The following is a 19880-nucleotide window of genomic DNA, read 5'->3' as shown; positions in this document are numbered from 1 at the left end:
ACCTATAGATTTCCCTTTGCTGTCAGAATGTCATGTACATGTGGCATAGATAACACAGGAATGGCCCCGCTGTGACCCCCCCCCCCCCCCCCCACCTCCTCCCCAACCACCACCATCGGCTTTGGCTGGGCTACGCCAGCCGCTCAGTTTGTCTGCCTACACAGTTACTGACCCATTCCACATGCCAAAAATAAGACAGATGCCCCTGATACCCCAACTCCAGCTCCACACCCCCCACCCCTCCACCTCCCGACAGTATTTCAGCGCCTCTCCCCGTCGTCCAGACCAGACGCCTTGACTCCCTCCATCTTTCTCCTCTTCCACCGCTGCTAGGCTAGCAGCTAGCCTCAGCCTGTGAGGAGACATGTGCTATGTGATGACGGCAGCAGTATATCAGTGCCACACACAGGTGGGATTTACAGGTTGCGGACATGTAAACATGTGCACACACACACACCCTCAAATGCTTACATGGAGCAGCAGGTGAAAGACAGTGAAACTCTTTAGCTGCATTCAAAAAAAAAAAAAAAAAAAAAAAAAAAGTCACACGCCAAACGGAAAGAAAGACCTTCAAAGAGATAGAGACATACACCCATGCATGCATGCCTGCTTGTGTGTGCAGCCACATACAGTGACACACACACACACACACAGACACGCACACACAGGAGGCCATGGTCCATCCTCTGACCGTTCGGTGACCTGACAGCCCAGCAGCTGCTAGCTGTTTGATGTTTCACTCTGAGGATCACATTTCATTTCCAGACTCTTCAGCCAATAGGAGAAAAACAGAGACAGAAGAAGGCTCTTCTTCCTCTTTTTCACCCTGCACCACGGTGCCGCCGAGCAGACACCACCAACAACATCATCCTCACACATGTGCATGTTCAACACGACACCGACAACAGTGTATCTAAACTCACGTGAAACTAGTCCACACACACATATTCATGTCTTTGAACCTTCCATTAAGTTACTGCTGTACCACAGTGACTGAGAGGCTTGTTCAGAAAGTCAAAATGCATTCACACATTAAAAAAAAAAAGTCAACTTACAATGGCACATTAGAGGGAAGTGGGTGGGTGTGTGTGCGTCTCTGTGTTTGTGTGTGTGCGCAACAGATGGAGACAGGCTGGACATTAGACCCTCTGGCCTGATGACATGAAGTCGTCACATGACAGCAAAGTTGAACACTGCCTTCAGACACACACACAGCTTACATGAGTGGAATGTCTTATTTTAAGTCCTGAAACACACACGACAAATTAGTACATATGTCGTCTTTACCAGCTTTTCCATATATTTTAAGTTGTTTCAAAATAAAGAAATCATAGAAGAAATGAAAAAAAGAAATAAATGAACTTTTTTTTCCCATTCTTTTCAATCATGTGCTGCATTCATCACCATTTTGTAGAATGATTAGGCTTTTTCGAGTAAAATAATACCAACAATAGAATAAAGAGAACCACGAAAAGTCCTTCCAACCTTATATCAAGAGAGGTACAGAAGGACATTACGCTACATTATCACACACTTTTTAAAGCAGCACCACAAACATAAGCAGGCTATTTTTCCACTGCCACTGGTTTCTATTCATTTCCATACAGTCAAAACCTGTAAACTATTAAAACTTGCTTTAAGTCAGCATAACTCATCACAGTGACCAATAAGTCAACATTCAGAGTGAAATGGAAAACAATCACTTCCAATGTTGCTGATTTACACCTGTTCTACCAGTTTGACAGAGCAAACTGTCAAAAAGGCTAAATGCAGCACGTCGTGCGAAGACACAGCTAATGTAAAAGAAGACGGCTGTCGTGTCTTCACTCATGTCCTTGTCTTTTCCCCCGTGCTGTTATGAGTGGATCTGGGCTCTTAGTGTGTGGCCACTCAAGAGTGAGAAGACGAAGAGAGACTGCCACGGGCTAAAGGGCAGCTTTAGTCAGTTCACTCAGAATGAACACACACACGCGCACACACACACACACACACGCACACGTGAAGAGGGGTTCAAATAAGCATCTTTACCAGGAATTCAAGAATAAGGAGGCTTCGGCGCCATGCGTGGCTGCTCACCCTCGACTGAACACACAGACACACACACACATACTGAGAAACACAGACGCAATGTACTTGAGACGCCGTCACAAACTCAGAAAATGCACACACCCTCTTATACACATTCCACAATCACATAACAACAACTTATCCGGACCCTTTTTTCTGCTGAATGCTTGTGTACGGCACGGTGCATTCCATCCTTCCTGTTAAAATGTGGGATAATCGCTCTTTGTTTGACAAGAAGGAGCTAACCAGTGGGCCTGACATGTAAGCCTATTACCTCCTTTAGCCTTTAGCCAACACTGCATACAGTACAGCTTTCTACACTAAAACTGCTCACTGAAGGTGTTGTGTCACATTGTCTGGACCGAGGACAGAGTTTTGGTAAGCAAGCTTTTCATGTTAAGCCCATGTCCAGTTGAAAAGGTTAAGGTGGGGGGGTCTAAACCACTTTAAACCTTTATGTCAGTGTAGCGTGTTCCGTGTAGGGCTGGGTATCAGTTATTGCCAATACAATACCTTTGTTTTGGTGCTGATACCAAACAATATTTTATTCTGAATAAGCTGGTTTACTAGCAGGGCCGTAGCTATGATCTATATATACAGAAAAATGGTGAAACTTTGCTTCACATTATTTGCAGAAATGTCACAACTGGGGTGTTGTTGGAGTGTCCATGCATATTCACCCAAAATGGAAAACAACTGTACAAAGTCAAATTGAAATCATAAAGCCTCAGGAAAGGGATATATTCTTCATGCAAGTTTTTGTGCTGTCGAGGATAAACTCAAATTTGTTTGCCTCTACTTCGCCTCTAACTGTAGAAGCAAATACTCTGTGTCCAGCCTGAACAAACCTTCGGAATATGACCATAAATTCTACAGAAACTCTCCGTTCTTCAGAATTTCAGTTCAATGTCATCAATGTCCTGTAGTTAATTTTGAGTAAATATAAGATAGCGAGGAGGGAGCAAACATCTCCTCAGGGGCAACTGTTTGTTAAGAGGCCTGATAGATTTTTATTCATTTTGTTTGGACATGACCTGAAATGGTTTGTATTTAATTCAAAGGCTTTTAAAGTCTACTGAAGATGTCTGAAAATATTCTGATTAATGATTGTGTGTATAAGTACAAGCATGTACAAGAGGCAATAAAGACAAGCAGGAATGCATCGGCGCGCACACACGCATACTATTAACCTCACACACAGGATAGTCTGTGACCTGTTCCTTTGGCCTGGCTTACCCTTCTCAACACCCCCATAAACATGACAAGGCCTTGGGATCAAAGCTGTCTGGCCCATCAGCCCCCTTACATAAAGACAAACACACACAGACACACACACACACACACTCAGACAGATGCTGCTTTGACTGAGAGAAGGTTCTGTGTCTTTCACAGAACACAGCGCTTCTTGGCAGAACTCGGCTCTGCAGAGAGGCCGCAAACTTGCCACCGAGGGAAAACACTGAAGATTAGCGCCTTTGTCCCAGTTCTGTGAATCCAGAGCCGCTTTGCTGCTACTCTGAAATGAACAGCGAAAGGGATTGTCTCCTTTTCACAGCACTGCATCATACTGAAGCTCTCCCTTGGGCCTGTCAGTTGAGAAACGCGACTATTATTTATTTATTATTTCCATAATTTGGCGGAAGAGATAGAGAAGATAAAACTGATTTTCTTTAGTGGGTCAATAGAGGCACTAATTATAGTGAGCGTAGATCTAAGAGTAAAAGTAATAAATGCAGATATTAGAGTCTAAGCTTCTCTTGAAATGATCATGTAACAGTGAGTTTTTTGATGCGGTGCAGTATAAAACAATCGGATGTGTCTGCAATGTCAGAGAAATAGGTATGTTAACCACCCATGTTCCTATGTGCCCCGTATATGCCTGTCATATATCATACTGGCTAGTAAATGATAACTTCACTAACTGATGTTTTCCTGAGCTTGGCTTTGGCCATTTAAACATGCAGTAGGCATGTTTTTAGCTCTGCTGACCTCTTTTGCTGGTTATAGGAATAAAAGAAAAAAAACAAGCTCTTGTGATTGGTACAGAATATGTACACGCAGAGCCGACTCTGGTCGTCTGATGAGGTGTGAAAAAAAGGAAGAAAGGAAGAAAAACGACGCTGATTTGACTCTTAAGCAGCAGGCAAGGAATAACAGGGAAGAAGCTACCTGATTGCAGCTCCTCCTGTGAAAGTCATCAGCCTATAGTGCAGCGCTCCAAGACAAGCCACCCTCAACTTTGCGTGCAAAAACTGTGTGCGTGTTTGTTTGAGTGTGCATGAGAGCGCTTTTATAGCCCCTGCTTACCAGTGAACCAGCTCAGCTGTATGACTGTGTTTGCCATAAGAGTGAGAGCCTGAGCCTTTTGGACATGACCAGCGCCTGACCTTCAACTCCTGAACTCTTTAACCACTTCCAAGGAAACGCAGACTCTCGGAGGAAACAAAGACGTTTCTGCACATGCTAAGAAACAGATCCAGGTGGGAAGAGGATAACATCATTATTCTCCAACCTATTCAGAATGGATCTGACTACACTCTGGGCTTCAGGTAACTTCAGGTAACGGGTCTATTTTTTGAAGGCCTCTAATTTGTAGAGCACCTTTCTGCAGAGCAGACATCGGTAGAGCTCTACACTAATCATCAACTGTATTGAACAGAAATAAAAGACTGTGGCTTAAAAACTACAGACACAGTACAAAATGTGAAAACTAATGTGGTAACTTAGCATCAAGGCTTTGAAGAAGTCCGGCGAGGCAAGAACCACAACATGTCAGACAATCAGACATATTCTGGCAGAGGAAGCGGAGGGTGAACTATAAAATTCTGTTACCAACCATTAAAGTTTAAAAGCTGATTTCCTGGTTCAGCTTTGACAGGAAGACTCTCTGCTCATATTTTTCCTCTGCAGTGAGGAATAATTACCGACATTTTGGGTGCGCTCACTTTCAGTTTTAGGTACTCTGTACTACCAGCTTGTTTACAACTGATCATCTGACTGCATGTGCCTTGTCCTACCAGATGCTGTTGCAGCAATGTTGCTCATGTTCATGTACCCAGATCTCCAGCAGTAACTTTGCTGAATATAATGTTCTATTAACAGACACAAATGATGACCAAAACCACTGTTTTAAAAGCTGCTTTAAACAGGAGAGTTGTCTTCTTTGGAAATGTACTGTACTTGGCATAATCATTGTTAAAAAATGAAGCTAGTACACGTATTAAAGCAAGTACGGACAACGAGCAACACATGCACACAGGAACACACACACACACACACACACACTCTGAGGCTGTGGACAGGTCCAGCAACACCTCTGAGACTGTGATCCCACCTCTTCTTCCAGTGCGATGCCACTTGGGTAAAGGGTGAGAAAGGAGGAGGGAGAGATGCTATGGAGCTAAGTGCCTAGGTGTTAGCTCTCTGCCTTAAGACATAAAGTAGCACTCTGGGAGTCTGGGACTCCAACTCCCAAGTGCTTCTGACAGAAAATGAACACCGGGGTCTCAGGATGCCACCACACATTTAGAGGGAAAAAGGTCAGCCATCGCTGTCCGCAGCACTGCTTTCACAGAAAAAAGAAAAAGTCAATCTTGACAAAGTCTTGATTTTTTTTTTTTTCTGTGTCTTGACCATCCTCCTCAGTTGTCTCACTTCAGCTTGATCAAAGTTCCTTCCCCTTTGCCCAAACATGGATTTTGTCCATCCAGGCTAGGACTCATATCTTCATATAGTCATAAAGGGGTTTTTCTTCAACCATGCAAATAATTTTCCCACTCGTCCACAAGATTTGTGCTTCTTGGTCTACTAGGCCGTCAGCCGTTTTCTACTTTTCCTGTGCGCACCTGCTTTATTTTAGAATGCACCCAGCTGTTGCCTCTGGCAAATCAAATAGCTCTGACATCTCTCTGACAGAGTTTTGCTGTTTTTTGATCATCATTATCGTTTTTTGCAAGAACTAAAACTGAGACGACACAGCTGCAGCCTACTGAGTGTCAGTTCACAGTGATGTGTGTCCTGTGTCCTCTGCAGTCTTGGAGTATGTGAACAGGAAGTGTGAGGAAAAGGACCGCACCTTGCATGATGACTTATTTGTTGGTAATAAACCTGATTTTTGAGATTCACAACACATTAGCCGGATTTCATCCAGCTTTCACATTTCATATACATCTGTTGTGAGTAATAATGGAATTCACACATCAAAGAACTTTTTGCTGACAGAGGGAGGGCATACATCAATGGCTTCTTGTTTGGGAACCTTGCTCAATAGCCGCCACAATGCTGAACTTCTTTCTCCCCCACAGCTAATGCTGTGGCTGGATCCATTAGCTCACTAGCGCAAATGCTGCGGATTAATGGAGGATCATAGTCACAGGGTAAGCCAGGGCCAGGCAACATACACACCTTATCCCATAGCGCCCACTGGGCTAGTTAGGGTGGCCCTCGTGATTATCAACAGAGTCTTAGCTTTCCCTAACACACACACACACACTCCCGACTTCGTGGTGCTGTAAATCTGGCCAGCAGGCCAAGGAGGGCCAGCAGGGAGTTAATGGCTGCCTCATAAAAGCCTGAGGAGGGAGGTCAGGACTGCAGCCGAGACGCCTGATGCCCTAAATGAGAAGCAAATGGGGGGTGGGGGGGGGGTGGGGGGGGGGGGCGGGGGCGAAGGTGCTCCCATGCGTATAGCCAACACCTCCAGCTGGGGGTAGGGTGACACGTTGCATTCATGTCTTATGGGGATGACCCATGAAACCACTTGACAGCTAGGAGCAACAAACTGTGGCCATGTATCTGATGTCCCTCATCACGGAAGTTTTTTTGTTGGAACTTTGTTGCCCCTCATCAACTTTTTGGCAACTTCAACACACTTTAACAATGATACATCAATTCTTTACAGGAAGCAACACAGTGCAAAGTCAACTACAAACCAGAAACTGTTTTCTGCTGTGGTATTTGTTGAGTTGTGTTGAGACAAGATCAACTCTTTGAATTTTACACGTGAACATGAAATATTCCTCAAAAACAAAGATGATGATACATGGTGACTGACCCTGTATGGAAATGGGAGACCAACATTTTCTAGCAAAACTTGCTTGATATGTTTTTGTGCTGAAAACCAGCCAAGAGAGAGAGAGAGAGAGAGCTCTGCTGGCATAGGTCCAACACCAACCTGTCAAAGATAAGAAGCTTGGATTGGTCAGGTGACATGTCTTCAGCCCCAAGCACTTTCAGAACAATGGTGGATGGGATGAGGTGGTGTAACAGATGTGACATGATTGTCTGGTGGATGTAATACCCTCTGTAGCAGATGAATCTTTTATTTGATCAGTTTCACCCCTGAGACTGTAGCACTGGCTGGTATCACCCAGTGCTTTCTTTTCAAATTCAGGAATATTGCATAATTTGGGTCTCATAATACCTCATACAGAATGAGAAAGAGAGTGACTGTAAACCTTGCCTTGGTTTAAGGATGGTCTTTGTCATCAGATGTGAATGGCGTCCTCAATCTTTTTTGCAGCTTTCTATTTCATTTGCTAACGAGAGCTATATCTCTATATTGCCTGTGGCTTTTTTGATGACTTGAATTTTTAAACCCCAAAGATGATGTATAAAAAATAAAGCATGGAATAACAACAAGGGGGAAAAAAAAAAATCTAGAAATCCCTGTTATTTTAAGTTCAGGTGAACAATAGTTTCTAACAATTTTTTTTTAAAAAACTGAATATATGATCATCTCAAAAATATTCAAATAACATCCCCCCCTTTATTTCAAGTCAAACTGTTTGGTCAGTCAAGCTGTGTTTGGTCTGAATATAAGATAATGGCTCAGTTTTCTAGGAGGCCTATCACTGTCGCTGTGGAGCTCTGGTAACTCCCGTCTTATCAGCCGAAGGTCCTCGCTGCTCTAACACCAGCCTCTGTCATACACAGTTCTTCAGTTCAAAGACAACACTGCATGGGAGATCAAAGCATGGCCAATCTGGTATGCACACAAACACGCTCGCCACACTAACACACAGCGCACATGATAACACTTCCATAATCTCAGTCGCACGCTTGCACACACACACACAGCCAAACACACTGGCTCTGACCACACATGCCCCTGGCATTGATCAAAGGGAGGAATGTGATAGATAGAGAGGAGATAAGGGAGAGAGAGAGAGAGAGAGAGAGAGAGAGAATGAGAGAGGCAGAGAGGGAGAAGGTGGTTGTCTCACTTCAGTAATCAGGCTGCTGTGTGTGGCAATAACTGAAGATAAGACCAGGACACACAGTTCCACTTTACAGACATCTAACAACATTCCATGCAGTGCTGGAAAAGTATACATTCAAGTGCACAAAACACAAGCACACACTTTTACACACATTCATACCAGATCCACACCACCTGAAGGGCCTGGTTACAGGTTGTTTGCCTAGATGATGTGATCATTTCAAGTGACTGTACAGTATATACTTCATTTTTCAGTGCCATTAAAAACAACCTGTGTTAGCATTTTCTTTAATCTGGCCATTGCCTCCCAAAACCACCGCATGCCATCGATGTCTTCAGAGCACAGTCTCCCGGCTTCGCACAAACAGTAGGAGGAACAAAAGCACTGCTGACAAAGTTCAGTTAACCTCTGTGACACATAACACTGGTGGGCAAAGTGGGAAAGTGAATCAGCAGGATTGGTTGCATTAACGGTAACTTTGCACTTCGAGCAAACCTACAATAGGCCACAATGAGGCCAAAATTCCATTTTCCACATAAATTTTGTTATCTGCTCATGTCCACAAGGACCATTTACACAAGCACAACATTTCTGACCCTGCAGACAGGACACATGGACCGTACAGGCTGACAAAAAATATATGAATATGACAGTCTATGTAGACATCCAATAGTATAGTAGTATAAACAAATCTGTGTGCGTCCACTATCCGTGTAGATTTTTGGAGTAATTCCAGCTCTTAAATAGTGAGACTGGTGTCCGTCAGGTTCAAGACACGGCTTGGTTACCAGGAAGAGACCATCAGTGGCCAAACCCCCAGTTGTACGCGCGGAACCTCAATAGCACAGATGCTGTCAGACAGCGAGCGGTTACCACTGCGACTTCCACTGTTTTCAGTGTAAACACAAGACGGCTGCTGAGGGCAGCGGCATGTCGAGTGAGGGTGGCTGCCGTTCTCATGAACACGCCGGCTGAGTTCTGAGTTCATGATGGATCGACTGCGACTTGCTAACCGTGTGCATCATCTAGCGGCTACTTCCGGAGTGATCCCATAGACCACCTTTGGGATGTGGTAGAACAGGAGATTGGCAGCTTGAAAGTGCAGCTGATAAATCTGCAGAAATGATGTGATGAATCATGTCAACATGGAGCAGAATCTCAGAGGAAGGTTTCCAACATCCTGTTGTAACAATGACAAGAGGAACTGAGGCTCTGAGTGATTTGTATTAGTATACTGTTCCTAATAAAGTGAGTGTATTTTAAAGATACAACCTGCTCTGTTCAGCTGTGTGATGAGCAGCAGATCACTGTCTGGGGGCACCCTCCTTATCCCTGCCGTGAGGCCGAAGTGGATGTGATCACGATAGGCTACACCATGGCCTTAAAAAAAATCCTATTTGACTGCATCTGTTCTCTCACCCTCACTGAAAGCTAAAGCCAACATTATACATATAACTAAGGGAAACCTCCCTGCAATGAACTGTAAACGTAGTGCGGATTTGCTCTTTATTTGTTTACTGACACACCACACCAGTGGGTGCACACGCAGGTTACAGAGGTAACCGAACCTAGTGAAATCAGATCAGAAACAGTGGTGATCAAAACTCCGAGAGCAAAAATAACATCTGTGGTTACAGTGAAAAAGGCGACTGTGGGATGCCAGAGGCCCTGATTACATAGTGGTCTTGTGTACCAGGCTTTTAACTGGCAGATTGTGTGTTTCTTTGCTGCTTTGGTGTTGTATTTCACAAAGATGAGGATTAGGACCACAAAAAGAAAAAAAAAAAAAAAAAAAGATTAAAACCAGTCAGAGAAAAAAAAAAAAGTCAGACCTCTGAGAATAAAGTTAAAAATGTGACATTCACAGTCCTCTGGCATTTAAATGAGAATTCTGACTTTATTCTCAGAATTTAGGCTGTGATCTCACAACACTGACTTTATTGTCACAAATAAAAGCCTAAACTCAGAATCTGTGAATTTCCATGCTCTTGGAATTGACATTAACGGTGCCTTAAGTGGGTCCATGTTTACTTTGTCCTTGAGAAAGTCCATGAAAATGATTCCTCTTGTGACTTCCTGCCAACAAATAACGAGGTCAGCAGGAACTTCCCTTTGCACTAAGTGAATAACTGTCTTGTATTCTGAAACAGCGTGTGACAATATGTTATTATTATTATTATTTTTTATTATTTAATTACAAGACATGAAGCTGTCCTCCAGTGTGCCTTCACAAGAAATATAAGATATGCAAATTTGTTTAAAGCTATAGGAAATCCTATTTTGATAATGGATTCATCATTGAAGCCTTTCCTCAGGTAAAATAAAAAGCCAAACATCACAGAGTCAAAGCTTCACAGTTGGGAGGATTATCTGTTTTTTTTGGGGGAAAATAATCTGCTGATAACCACGATAGCCCTGTGCAGATGTTTCCCACAATGCAACACATCCAATCATGTGATAATTCAGAGCAGCAGCAAACACAAGAGCTGTGAAGAGTTGGAGCAGCTGAACCAGTGAGCCCGTGCAGTGTGGAGGCCGAAGCACTTGTGGTAGAATATAACTGAGTTTAGAAACCTTCTTCTGAATGAGCTGCATTTTCTGCCCTCAGTGCTTTATTATAATTTTATAAGGTAACCTTTATCTTCATAAGTGTGTACCTTCAAAACATAAAAAAACACACTCACTCTCACAAACACACAAAACTGAAGTGTCCTTATGTTCCCCCATTTTCTGCATCTAAGTCATTCACACACACACACACACACACACACACACACACACACACACACACACACACACACACACACACACACACACACACACACACACACACACACAGCACTGCTCCTTCTATATTCCCTGTCCGTGGGAGCCTGAACTTATCTCCCATCTGCCCCGGCTCCTGGTACACAGACTGCTTTCATTCCTAACGAGGGCCTGATGAATTTTCTTAAAGGCGGCGATGGGCCAAATTGGAGCTGATATGTCCCATCCGGCAGGGTGGATGGGGCCATAAGACAGAGCCTTGTCCTACTGCCATGTGACAGCCAAACCAGGCCAAAGTGAAAGAACCTATTAGCACTGTCTGGTCAGTTTACTGTGCATTAGAGTTGCTTATTCCATTACCAAGCACGTGTGTGTGTGTGTGTGTGTGTGTGTGTGTGTATGTATGTGTGTTCCTTGTGTGTGTGTGCACTTGGATTAAGGCGGGGGCAGGGGGGCTCTTGAGGATGATATAACCCTTGAGGAGACAACTTCACTTGTAGACCCTGTGAGGGACAGTTGTGGTTGTTGCCACTAAGAGACAATAGATGTATTGTGCTACTAAAATGTGTGTGTGTGTGCGTATCCATGTAAGGTTCCCAGAAATGTGTGAGCATAATGTGTGTTAGAGAACAAATTTGTTTGAAAAATCTATGTATGTGCGAGTGTGCATGAGCAAAGACGTGTGTGCCATGTGACTGTTTGTGCGTTTAAGTGTGACAGTGTAAGGTGAGGGAAAGAGGGCATCAGATGAGCTAACTGAACGCGTTGTTCTGACACACACACACACACACACACACACAAGCGCAGTTTGAAGAGGGTAAGAGAGGGGGGCATGACGCGTCAAGCTGGAGCCATGACTCAGTTGTGTATGTGTGTGTTGTGTGAGTGTGAGGAAGTTGATCCCATTGTGTGTGTCAACAAGCCGTCCCATTCAGCGCCTGTGTGGCTAAACTCTGTTAATGAGCGTTGCCCCTGGCTGAGCCTAGCTAGCACAACGCTCATCACAGCGAAACCCTTCAACACACACACACACACACACACTCACACACACACACAAACGCACACTCCAACCCTGAACCAAAGGATGGGGGTGGGAGGTGGGTGGCGGCCGGGTGAAGAAGACAGGGAGGCAGGAGAGTGTGTGAACAACAGAGGAAAACAGAGAGAAAAAGGAAAGAATGAGTCAGGATGCGACCTCATCAAAAGATGACAAATTGCAGCTACAGTAAATGTGACTGTTTTCATGGCAAGATGCTCAAACACAAAAGAACTTCTGGAGTTTCCGCTGGAATGCTGCTCATGTCAGAGTGGAAAATCCTCAGAGACAAAAAAAAAAACAAAAAAACTCCCATTTGACAACATTACTGTCACAAAATTCATATATACACTCACTACATGAAGAACTGTACCAACCACCACAACACATTTTGTGCCTAAAAGACCACGATGGGCTCGTTCTATCACTCTAAAACTTGCTGGTCATTGAAGAGAAGCAAACAATGACTCTACATAAAGTCTGATAATGACTGAATGAAATCTTACAATGTGTGAAATAACAGGGGAGTAACACTGAGCACAGCTTGAGTGATATCGTCCAATGTTGGACACCAACCCTGGAAAACCCGGAATTATGTTCAGTTACGAGGTTTTGGAATGATCAAAGCCACAGTTGTTTATGTTGTTTATTCCTGTTACATCTGCAAATAACATCTACAGTATGATTCAAGTATTGTTAAGGAACTGCGCACTGTTTTTCTCAAAACCTGTATGTGTCTGTTACATTTCTAAATATGTAACTTATTTAGGCTTCTTGAGGCTACTTAGAGTAAGTTTCAGTTATATTTGGATTTTATTTGGACATGGTCACGTGTAAAAAGTCAATCAGAACCATGGCCATATGTATACACCACCAAAAAATCATCTGTCTCCTGGAGAGATTTAGCTGGTGAAATCAGCCTTCTCAAATCCTCAGTATTAAGGAAACTGGGTTTTGTGTATATTGTCTGAAATAAATCAGTCTTCTGCAAAAAACTGACTGTAACCAGGTTACCACAGGGCATTTGTACTGCACTGTGTGACAGGACGTGAACTCTGGTCTACACGCCCACCCACCACAACCACCACCATACCCTCACTGTACAGTATTTCATAAAGGACACATTGCTTCCTGCACTGTGGCTGGGATTTCTATGGATACACTACCAGTGACCGCTTTCACACAGTCACACTGTTTTCACATTAACATTATAATAAAATGTATAAACTTTAAGACCGACTGATAAAGGACACTGTTGAGTAGCAGTGTGTTGGTATGTAGGTCGCATGCTATGCGCTGTTTTGCCGTTTTAGCCTGTTGATTATCATGACGGCTCTGTTCTGATGAGATGCCTGATCAAATAGGAAGAAAACAAAAGTGTAACAAAAATGATAACTGAAAAAAATAAATGATATTCTCATCCAAAAAGAAAAAAAAAAGTAAGAAAGAAAGAAAGAAAAAAGGCAAACAAAAGGATCCTGAAAAACCTACACTATATAGGTGTGAAAGCAAGATGAAGCAGTGTAAAGAGCAAAAGGAACAGAGAGACAACAAAAGGATAAGATCCAGGTAGGCTGGTCATATGAGCCAAGGAAGATGAGAGCTGGGGGTGAGAAAAGGAGGGCATGTCAGCCTCCATCAGCACAACAAGCTCTCTCTCTCTTTTTTCTGTCCAACACTTTTTTTTCCACCACCAGCCCGGCTATTTCCAACCCACAGCGCACACGCGCGTGTGTGTGTGTGTGTGTTTGAGTGAGCGTGCGCTGGAGGTGAGGCTTGGGGCCGAGGCCATTAAAGCTCTGTTAAAACACTTCTGACGCTGTTGGCTGATGCTGAAGCAAAAGGAGAGTGAAAAAAAAAAGAGAGAGGAAGTGAGACAGTGAGGGAGGGAGTACACTCTCAGCGGCTATCTCGGCCCGCCCAGCAGTCCGCTGGCAGCCTGTCAATACTATGAGCACAGAGGTGCGAGATGAGTCAACAACCTAATTCTAACATCAAACTTTCATGGGCAACAGAGGGGAAGAGCAGGATGGAGAGATGTGGTGAGAGAGGAGAGAGGTTGGATGTTAACGCTTTCTCCATCACCTGACCTTCACTCCTCTAAACCTTTTAAAAACCCTTTAAAAACCAGCCCCTTTTACACACACACACACTCTCGCACACATACAGTGCCGCTATACACATCACGGGACGCACACTGGGTTGCACTTTTAAAGTTCTGACCTGCGGCTGAATTACATTTGGAGCGTTTTAGCAAGATATAATAGTGACCCTCTCACTCTCTCTCTCTCTCTCGCTGCCCCCCCACACTTTGCAGAAGCTCTCTCGTCCAGACGGAGAGAGTGCCAGCGGCTTTATTTATTAAATATGGCCTGAGAGAAGAAGCAACATGGGTGAGCTGAGAATCCATTTTAGGAGGGCCGGCTTTTAATGGCTTTCTGACACGCTGGGATGGTAGTGGTTCCGTGGCGGCTTAGATGGGACACCTCTTGAGTGGCGAATAGTGTTTGTCCAAGCTTGTTGTCCCACGGACTGTATGGAAATGTGTTGTGGTCATGGGTAGGACAGGGAGGTTACGATCACAGAGTGAAGGAAGAAGTGCTGGTGATGCAATGCAATTAGCAGAAACTCAATATTACCATAAGAGACTCAAGCTTACAGCTCTATTTGGATTGTACTAGGGTGAATCAGGCTTCAGCTGCACACCAGTGCTATTTATGAATAGAGCTAGCTGATGTTATATTATTTTACACAAAGGTTCAAGTGGGAAAACCTTCAAAAATGTATTGTACAGTAGAGACGATAGTAAGAATCTGCAGCTGTGCTGGTGGCTCTGCGGATCTGTACTAAGGTGGTAAATGCTAACATCAGCATGCTAATGTGTCCCGTTGACTATGCTAACATGCTGATGTTTGGCAAGTATAATCTTACCACATTCCAAACTGTAATTTAACATGCTAGTATGTTTACATTATGGTAATTAGCACAAAACAAAGCTGAAGCTGATGGGAACATCATTAGTTTGGCAGGTATTTGGTATTTGCAGGTAAGTACTGGACAAATACAATTACAATTAAGGTGGGAACTAACAAGAGTACACTAAATAAAGTTAAATAAAACCATGAAGAAATGTGGCAGATCTTTGTCTAACTTTCATGTGAGGTAATGTTGTAAATGAGGATTTTAATGTTGGATGTGTTGAGAAAAACAAGAGCATAAAAGCTGTCAGAGATAAAGACAGTAAACTGTGATGGCATCTCACACTGACACAAACAACAACACAGCATTGTCAATCTAATGCTCATAGTGTTTGCTGACAGCTCGAGCCCTACCGGTGCTGCTGCCGGTGACTGGTCTGCGTGCTGTGGAAGGACTGGGGGCTGCAGCAGTGGTGTGGAGGCATGTAATGGCGAGAGGGCTGATTAGCACTGTGGATGGACAGTGATAAGGCAACAGAGGACCATTGGCACTTCACTGACCTACTGAGACTTGCCGTGCGCAGGGATTTGGAAGACAATAAATAGGGAGGGAAAGGAGACAGCTCAGACATTGAGAGATGCCAATGGAGGACAGTGTCAGTGACCCCACCCCCCAGCATCCCACCCCTCAGGTTGTGATAAATGAAAGTTTAATGGCCCTCAGAAGAAACTAGGAACTTGATCAAAACCATATCGCACTTAAGCCAACTTTATAGTGCCTATGAACTGTTTGTCGAATGGTGGGGTGTCTTTGGAAACCCCCTCCACCCACACGTTTTCCATGTTGGACTGAGGGGAGGCCTGTGTTTGACCAATTCAGCGACTTTCCAAAACTTTCAAGTGTGGATTTCCAATGTGGTTGGACAACTCACTAACTCACTGCAAAGATCTAGGCAGGGAAAGTGAACCTTTTCAATTAACACCCTTTGGGGTGCCCTTCAGCTGGGCTGCTGTACCAGAATTATATGTGCCAAAGGATAAAAGGCTAATGTGAATTCATGAAACTGTGCTAATTAGAATCAATGTGTTTCTGGTAAAAATTCAACATTCCCTGCATAAAAAAACGATTTATAATAAATGTTACGCTAAAGAAGAAGGTGTTCAGTGGTGCTGGTGATTTTTATAGAGTTATTTAATTATGTAAAATGCTTAACACTAATCGAGGGCCAGGATTTAAGTATTTTTATATCTAAGACAACTTCCTGATGTTACATTCCCCTTGTCTCTTTCCTTTGGATGTACTTTTTTGACACCACTGCTCTCTACTCCATGAAAAGAGGAAACTGCATAAAATATACAGTTACTTAAATAACCAATGAGGTACATTAATCACACACCACACATCCTATATGTACATGCCAAATGGTGATAATACAAAGAAAAAGAGCTGAGGTTAAGTGGTGAATTCAATTATTTATGCCCACATAAAAATATCTCCAAGCCCCATTTCATTGTTGCTGGCTTTGAGCAGGGCTACAATGAGTCAGTGTCAGTCACTGCCAGTCAGTCTCATCCACTATTTATATGATGATTCTTGAATACAGCTTGTGATTGTTTTTTTTTTATTATGGCCTAAATGCTGTTTCCATTTTGTTTATTCTGAAAAATATATACCTCAGAGAAAAAAACACAATTAGTCAAAATTTGGAGCAATAAAACTGTCAAATTAAAATCAGCTGAAAGAAACTAGTCACTTCAATCTGCAAATTTCCACATATCCCATAGGCCTTTAAAGACTATTGCATTGCTCTTAATTTACTCCATAGCTGATGTGTGATGTAGAGTCATGCTTAACTCTGATTTATGGCCCACCACTTCTCCACAACCAAGCTCGGACAACTAAGCCACCACGACACTGTCAAAACTGTCTCGTTGCCAAGCAGAGGAACACACCCGTAGTGGGAAACACACACATTTTCTGTGGTTGCAAATGTGCGGGAAAAAGCTGACAGCCAACTCCATCTTGAACCTCTAAAAATGACTTTTCGTTTCAAGGGCCAACTGTAAAACATCTCATCGAGGCTCGGTGGTCTGGGTTTTTTTGGCAAGTGAGAAGAACAGCAAGAAAAACAAACAAGTTTGGAGGGTTTTTCTAAATGTTCTCTGACAGTTGTGTGATGGGCAGGGTGGGGGAATTGAGGAAGACAGGGTGGGAAGACTGGGAGTGCTGACAGAGGATGGGGATGGCTTGGAGGGATGGAGCAAAGTGGAGCTGAAAGTGTGAGGTACAGAGACGAAGAGATGGAAGTATTAAGAAGGGACATGGATTAAATAGTAAATAGTAGGAGAGGAATCAGGGCTAAGTTTGACCAGTGAGGGATTCTGCAGGACAACTTTTTTGGACAGAGGCAGCTGACAGCTAATATATTTTGCTAGCATCCAGTATATACATCTGGCCATTTTACATTCTTAAGCAAGAGAACACACCCCTATTCGTTTCAATGCATTCAAGACGTTTTTCTGCTACAGTCATACTTGGTCTGGTATTTCCACTCTCTGGAGGCTAATGCTACCTGAAGTCATATCATGTAATGATAATGACTTTAAAGCAACTAACTTAAGAGAATCTTGGAAAATAAAGGGAAAAATGACGTGTCATTATTTTTTAATCATCACAGTCTCTAAAGTGGTCACTGTTCAGTAGAACTTAGCATCATTTAAAGCCTTTACAGTCTGGGGCACCCCCATAGCTTAGGGGTTAAAATGCCAACCATGAACAGCAACGTCCCGTCAGTGAGCTTTGCTGCACCTCTCTCTCCTTTATTTCCTGTCACTGAACAGGGCTATCAAACACTGTCCAAAAACCACTCCTCCTGTACCTCTCCAATGTTGGAATCAGGGTTGCTATGTTCAAAAATTGTGTAACTTCCCCAAACTGACCATCTGACACGGGCACTACACACAACAAGCGTGAGAATTCGTTTGAGGAGGGACTGTCCAAAAGTGTGTGCTATTCTTCCCGAGTGAATGAGTCACTGTGTCTCACTACCTTTCTATGACGGCAGGCTTTTTTACCCCACATCTGAATGTGGCCAACAACTTTGCCTGTAGACGTGGTTGGACAACTACAGTTCACAAATGAAGCATAACATGGGCTTAAGTCTCATTTTACAAATGACTATCAACACAAACTTGAAATGATTGAATCTAAAACCAAAAATGTTTCATCAAGAAAACCTTATCCAATAGCTTCATAACCCACAACACCAACCTGACCTCAGCCATACTCCTCCAGCCTGAGCTACAGTCCCACGTCTACACCAACCTCCCAGTTTCTTTCCAAGCCCATACTTCCCCTGCTTAACAGCAAGGATGACACATCAATAATAAAACAACAATACATGCCGCCTTCCCCAACACGCAATATAAAAATGCCTGAAGCAATTTCCTACTTTTAAAAAGGGTGTTGCTAATTTAGTCATCTGAAGAGAGAAATTATCATTTGAAATTATTAACTAAAAGCCTCTTGTAAAAACAATAAACACAGTCTAATAATAATATAGGTGGATGCTGCTGGTTTTCTCTCATTTTTTTATTCCAGGCCCAGTAACATCTGTTCTTACTTGTTTCACCATCACGAGGTGTGGTAATTGGGATATGCTAAAGGGTAAACAAGTAAGGGGGTTGGTGAGGGAGCACAACATGCGACATGAGTTTGTAGAGTGACACATTTTCATCATCAACAGGACTGAGCACAGTGCTCCGCTGATGCTGTCGTTTGTCGACTCATTGGCCTAAAATGCTGAGTGACCCTGACGCAGGGTCATTTTTTTTTTCTGGGCCCTGCTGTCCTCCTGGGTCAATGCTACACTGTCCTGGGGAGAGGCCAGCGCTTGCATGAATAAGTAAAGACCGTTAGGGGACCAAAGTCCGTTGGCTGACGTTTCCACCCCACTGAGTTTTAACACATTAGGAAGCCCCACTGCCAGTAATGAGCCAGAGACAGAGGGATGGGGATGGGGATGGGGGGGGTGGGGGTGTTGAGAGGTGAGAGAAAGTGTACTCACATCCTCAGAGCATAACTCCCTGAGCACACTAGACTGTGTCACTCTCAACCTGTTATTGTTGTGCAAATGTTACTCACATGTCATGAGAAAAAGACGGCACTCCTGATCGGTAACCTTTCACTTAAAGTACATTGGTATGCTTCATAATTATAGTTATAAAAATCTTAATTCCAACATAACAGAATAATTGTATGTCTTTTGTATGGCTGCCATTCCCTCAGATGTGGGTATAATGAGCTTATGAATCCTTATAAAACTTTCTGAACACCTCTTATCACAAGATGTTGTGTCATGAATGGTCATAAATGATGTGGTTTTCTGTAATTGCTAGGATAAAAAAAAATATATACAATGCATTTTAATATTCTAGTTAGCATGTAGTTATTGTGCCTTCTAATTCCAAATATGCAGCAAAACAGAAGCCGGTCAAAATATCACAATAGATGACTCATATTAGGTGGTTTCAAGACACTGATAAACCTTATTTTGTGATTTGGCTATGAGGATTTACAGCCGTGCCAATTCAGTGCCTCAGATCAGAAAATACTTGTATGGGTTATTTTGGAAACCAGTGACAAAGTACTGTATCTATTTTGTCGTTTAGGTATGAGGACTTGTTGGATTATTCATCATGTTCATATCTAATTACAGAGAGCCACAGAGGGCTCTGGCCTGTCTTGGTGCAGCAAACTTTATAGACAGTGAAGCTGTAATTAAAATAGAGGTTTCAGGTCGTTTCAATTCACTGGCTGCTTTCAGAGGATTCATCAGGCTCTGACCAAGGGAGTTCATACTGTAGCCAAGG

At 43.2% G+C, this 19880-nt stretch overlaps 1 protein-coding gene across 1 annotated transcript in view; it reads right to left on the bottom strand.

Annotated features, from left to right (window-relative positions):
* bcas3 (BCAS3 microtubule associated cell migration factor) overlaps positions 1 to 19880 on the bottom strand; it is a 294717-nt gene that overhangs the window by 85435 nt on the left and 189402 nt on the right. The window lies entirely within an intron of this gene.

This window comes from Toxotes jaculatrix, chromosome 9, assembly GCF_017976425.1.
Source record: "Toxotes jaculatrix isolate fToxJac2 chromosome 9, fToxJac2.pri, whole genome shotgun sequence".
NCBI lineage: Eukaryota > Metazoa > Chordata > Actinopteri > Toxotidae > Toxotes > Toxotes jaculatrix.
This window is presented reverse-complemented; position numbering and strand designations above follow the sequence as displayed.